The sequence below is a fragment of the Physeter macrocephalus genome, chromosome 17, assembly GCF_002837175.3.
Source record: "Physeter macrocephalus isolate SW-GA chromosome 17, ASM283717v5, whole genome shotgun sequence".
Taxonomy (NCBI): Eukaryota; Metazoa; Chordata; class Mammalia; order Artiodactyla; family Physeteridae; genus Physeter; species Physeter macrocephalus.
In genome coordinates, this window is record NC_041230.1 from 10868572 (window position 1) to 10874624 (window position 6053).

Here is a 6053-nt window from a genome sequence, read left to right on the forward strand (position 1 = left end):
ATTATGGTTTATCACAGGATAGTGAATATAGTTCCCTGTGCTCTACAGTAAGACCTTGTTGTTTATCCATTCTATATATAATAGTTTGCATCTGCTAACCCCAAGCTCCCAGTCCTCCCTTCCCCCACCCCCCTCCCCCTTGACAACCACAAATCTGTTCTTGAAGTGTGTGAGTCTGTTTCTGTTTCATAGATAGGTCATTTGTGTCATATTTTAGATTCCACATGTAAGTGATATCATATGGTATTTGTCTTTCTGTTTCTGACTTACTTCACTTAGTATGTTAATCTCTAGGTCCATCCATGTTGCTGCCAATGGCATTATTTAACATTTTTTTTAAGTTTTTTTACTTTTTTGCTGCATGGCATGTGAGATCTTAGTTTTCTGATCAGGGATCAAACCCATGCCCCCTGCATTGGAAGCGCAGAGTCTTAACCCTTGGACTGCCAGGGAAGTCTCCAAATGGCATTATTTCATTCTTTTTCATGGCTGAGTAATATTCCATTGTTTATATGAACCACATCTTCTTTATCCATTCATCTGGACATTTAGGTTGTTTCCATGTCTTGGCTATTGTAAATAGTGCTCCTATGAACATAGGGGTGCATGTATCTTTTCGAATTATACTTTTCTCCGGATATATGCCCAGGAGTGGGATTGCTTCTCCAAATGGCATTATTTCATTCTTTTTCATGGCTGAGTAATATTCCATTGCTTATATGAACCACATCTTCTTTATCCATTCATCTGAACATTTAGGTTGTTTCCATGTCTTGGCTATTGTAAATAGTGCTCCTGTGAACATAGGGGTGCATGTATCTTTTCGAATTATACTTTTCTCCAGATATATGCCCAGGAGTGGGATTGCTGGATCATATGGCAACTCTATTTTTAGGGGTTTTTTTTGAGGAACTGCCGTACTATTTTCCATAGTGGCGGCACCAATTTACATTCCCACCAACAGTGTAGGAGGGGTCCCCATTCTCCACACCCCCTCCAGCATTTGTTATTTGTAGACTTTTTTTTTTTTGGTTATGCCAAACGTCACATGGGATCTTAGTTCCCCCACCAGGGATCAAAGCTGCGCCCCCTGTGGTGGAAGCGTGGAGTCTTAACCACTTAACCACCACCAGGGAAGTCCTTTTTTTGTTTTGTTTTGTAGACTTTTAAAAAATTAATTAATTTATTTTTGGCTGCGTTGGGTGCTGCGTGTGGGCTTTCTCTAGTTGCGGAGAGCGGGGGCTACTCTTTGTTGCAGTGCATGGACTTCTCATGGCAGTGGCTTCTCTTGTTATGGAGCTCGGGCTCTAGGCACACAGGCTTCAGTAGTTGTGGCATGCAGGCTCAGTAGTTGTGGCTCGCGAGCTCTAAAGCATAGGCTCAGTAGTTGTGGCGCATAGGACTTATTTGCTCTGTGGCCTGTGGGATCTTCCCGGACCAGAGTTGAACCAGAGTCCCCTGCATTGGCAGGAGGATTCTTAACCACTGTGCCACCAGGGAAGTCCCTCAACAGTCTTGACTCATCTGATTCTTGAACATGGTGTATCTCTCATTTATTGTCTTACTCAGTTTCCTTGAGTAATGTTTTATGGTTTTCAGTATACAGGTCTTACCCATATTTTATCAAATTTATCCCTTAGTATCTCATGATTTAGTTGCGATGGAAAATTATGTATATTTTGTTTCAGTACATATGAGAAGTACACACAACAAGTATCTGCTCAATGAATTGTTACAAAGTGAAGCCCACGTTAAGAGACAGAATGTAGCCTGCATCCTTGAAGCCCCTCTACCCTTCCTCCCCATGACTGGTACCTCTCTTCTCTCAAAGAAAAGCACTTTCCTGACTTTCATAGAGTTTTAGTGTGTTTAGCATTTTACCTCCTAAGCATGCAAACTTAAATGCCTGTTTTTATGGACTTTGCATAAATGCAGCATGTAATACATATTGTTTTGTGCCTGGTTCCTTTGCTCAAAGTTATGTTTTGAGATTTTTTTTTTTTTTGTCAAAGAGAACACATTTTTTATTTTTGTATTCTATTGTATTTTTAAACTTTTTGGCCGCTCACACGGCTTGTGGGGTCTTAGTTCCCCAACCAGGGATTGAACCTGGGCCCTTGGCAGTGAGAGTGTGGAGTCCTAACCACTGGACTGCCAGGGAATTTCCTCATCCTTTTTATTGTATAAAACTGTAGTTCATTCATTTTCCTTGCTTTATAGTAATTGATTTTATGACTATGACAATGTGTCTGTTCTGGTCCTCTGACTTTTTTTTTTTTGCCTTCATTTTTTTGTAGGTATAATATACATACAGTAAAGCACGAAGGTTTTAAGCATACAGCTTAATGATCCATGTTCATAATAGATATAGAATTTTTTTATATACAGAGGGCAGCTCTGTCCTGCCCTTTTCCAGCTGATACCCACCATATGGAACCACTATTCTGACGTCTGTCATCTAGAGTACTTTTGCCTATTTTAAAACTTCACTTAAAAGTATCTGTTCAAATTGTTTGCCCATTTTTAAATTGGGTTGTAAGTTTTCTCTTTACTGAGTTTTGAGAGTTCTTTATAAATTCTGAATAAAAGTCCTTTTATTAGATTAAAAAATCATTCAGTTAAAGGGAATCATATGCTATGTATAGTATGCATTCTTTTTCTAAATTTTTTTATTTTTTGGCCACACCACATGGCATGTGGGATCTTAGTTCCCTGACCAGGGATTTAACCTGTGCCCCCTGCAGTGGAAGCCTGGCATCTTAACCACTGGACCTCCAGGGAAGTCCCTCTTTTTCTAAATTTTAAAACATTGGGGGCAAAGTAATTTACAACCTAAAAAAGTTTCAAAAATAAATATAGCATAAATAACATCCATTTGGTGCTCTTTACCCAGATTAACATTGGGTTAACATTTTATTTCATTTCCAATATCATTTGTCTCCCGTGCCCAGTATCTATCTAATACTTTTCCTGAATCATTTAGGGTACATTATTACACACAACATGACCTTTACCCCTAAATATTTCAGTGTGCATTTCCTAAGAACAGAGATATTCTCTGGTACAGCTGCAGTCTGGTTATCAACTTTAATAAGGTTAACACTGATAACAATACTTTCATCTCCTACTGTTTATATTCCAACTTTGTCAATTTGAGAAGCAAATTGACAACTTTGAAAAGGAGAGGCTGAGTAGTACTGTTGTCTGAGTGACGCCACACTCCAGACGTATCACAATAGCCAACGGCAAAATCCCTGGAACCAGACCACTGGGGTCAATCCAGCCTCTGCACCCCATCAGCAAAGTGACCTTGACCAGGTATGTGACTTCTTCATGCCTCAGTTTCCCCAACAGCAAAATGGGGATACTTTTAGGGATATATAAGTGAAAGTATTTACCTGGGCTTTGCTTCAAAAGAGTCCTGATGGGCTTCCCTGGTGGCGCAGTGGTTGAGAATCCGCCTGCCGATGCAGGGGACACGGGTTCGTGCCCCGGTCTGGGAAGATCCCACATGCCGCGGAGTGGCTGGGCCCGTGAGCCATGGCCGCTGAGCCTGCGCGTCCGGAGCCTGTGCTCCGCAACGCGAGAGGCCACAACAGTGAGAGGCCCGCGTACCGCAAAAACACACACACACACACACACACAAAAAACAACAACAAAATAGTCCTGATTTTTGGGGGGTGTGGAGGGAGGGGATGTTGAGAGTATGGATGAAACAAGATTGGCCATGAGTTGATCATTGTTGAACGATGATGGATACATCGTTATATTCACTTTTGTATATGCCTGAAATCTTCCCCAATAAAAATACATTTTTTTCAAAGAAAAAAGAGTAAAATAACAGTGGAGAGGGGTGGAGATGATTAATTATTAATTAACTTCCTTAAAGGGTTGTTAGGAGGAGGTATTAAAGAAGTTAATTTAAGTTAAATCTAAGTAAAGCATTTAAATCAGTGGCCGGCACATTGTAAATGCTCTGTGTTAGCTATTACTTTTTTATCTTGTTTTCTCTCCTCCTCCAGGAGCAGCTCAGACAAGATACCACCAGGTGACGCTGTACCCCCAGCTCCATAGTGAGTCAGGCGCAGGAGATGATTAGCCCTGAGTATGAATCCGGCTCTGTTGCTTCCTAGCTGAGACCTTGGGCATTACTATCTCTGCATTTCATTTTATTCATTTCTAAAGTGGGGACAATTATAGGATGGTTCAGTGACACTGATGTAAAGTGCCTGATGCATTATCTGGTGCATGCATACCTTTCGGGACACCTGTTTCTGGGGTTGGATCTGCCTCTGGGCAGTGTTTCCTGTCTTTACTAAGGGGATTCTCCATCTGCCCAAGTGACTGTGAAAATCGGAAGGGGTTACAAACAGGTTGAGAGCTTTGTCCCCTAGCGCTGCCACATGCATTCCTTATTTATTTATTTACTTATTTATTTATTTACTTTTTGGCCGCATAGCTCGGCATGTGAGATCTTAGTTCCCGGACCAGGGATCTAACCTGGGCCCCCAGCAGTGGAAGTACCTATAGTCCTAACAACTGGACCACCAGGGAATTCCCTGGCCTTTATATTAATTAATACAGACAGTCTCTGGGCCTTCTTCTTGGAGATGCTCTGATGGATACCCTTGGTCCCACCTGCCATCAGTAACGTGGCCAACATCTGTCTGTAAGTCCAGCTCTCTTGACTCCCCTCAGGGGTCTAGAACTCTGATAACTGTTGCTCAGAGGCAAACTCTCGAGGGTGGGTTCCAAACAGTGAATGGCTGTGCAGTTGTGCAGGCTGTTCACTGCACAAGGAGTGAGCAGCAAATGCAACCTGCTCACACTTCACCTGCCAAGTCACCCACCTTGGTGCAGAGCTGCATCCAACCACAGGAGGACACTTTGCTTTTCAAGAAAGTATCGATAACACTCATCAAACTGCACTTTGACTCATGGCTCTGCCCAGATGAGATCATTGTTTCCATCTGGAGGGAGAGCCTTTTTCTAATGAACACAAAGGCACCCCATTGGCCCTGAGTTTAGACGCAAGACCCAGGAGCTGTCAAGGTTTCTGGTATTACAGACAACCTCCATGGAGTTCCCGTAATCAAACAAGGGCTCGTACGCCCATAGCGCAGAAAGCCCAACTCTGGGTAGGTATTTTCAGCAAAGTAAGGGCCTATTTGTAGGGCACCAAACAAGGGAGTGGGAGACAAACCTCAGATCCACTCCAACTCAGTCTTTGAGTGAGGGATGTTTTAAAGAGGAAGAACAACAGAATTGTGATTAATCACCGTCTTGTGACATTTCTTAATCATAGTTTTGGGAGTCAGTACGTCTTCAGTTTACGCTTCTGTAGCCAGGGGGCCCATGGCTTAGGGGTCTCCGAGTTCATCTTGCCCTGGAGAAACAACCTGAGTTTGTACTTAATGATGATATCTTCAATAGCAATTTTAGTGCATTAATGATGTTATGACAGCAGCAATCTTAGTCATCTGACTCTGGTTAATTAATGTTCAGTCAGCACAAGGTTGAGGTTAGAGGGGACAAGAAAGGTGTCGAGGTCAGAGGAGACGTGCAAGGGAATAACGTTTTGGATAGAGAGATTAATCATAAACTTGTAAAGGAACTCAGTTTCGGGGGGACTCACTTTCATTCCCAAGAACTGAAGCATCTCCTAATGCAGGGTCAAGGGAGTTGTCTAAATATACTCTCGGTCTGTGGTTGATCGAGGCAATTGTAAGACCCCATGAACAAGAAGAAGCAAAGCAGCACAAGTGCAGGAGGGATATCCTCCTCTAACCCCCCTTCAGGCTGGACAAGGAGGACAAGGTGGAAAATTAACTTTCAGAGGAGAGAAACAGAGGCACACGTTGGTTGTTAAAGGGAGTCACTCTACTGCCATGAAGTTGGCAGTTAGAAGGCTTTCCCTTGCAAGTAGCAGAATTGTTGAGAAAGGCAGCCTCCTGTGTGCAGTTTTTTTTGTTTTTTTTTTTTTTTTGCGGTACGCGGGCCTCTCACTGCCGTGGCCTCTCCCGTTGCGGAGCACAGGCTCCGGATGCGCAGGC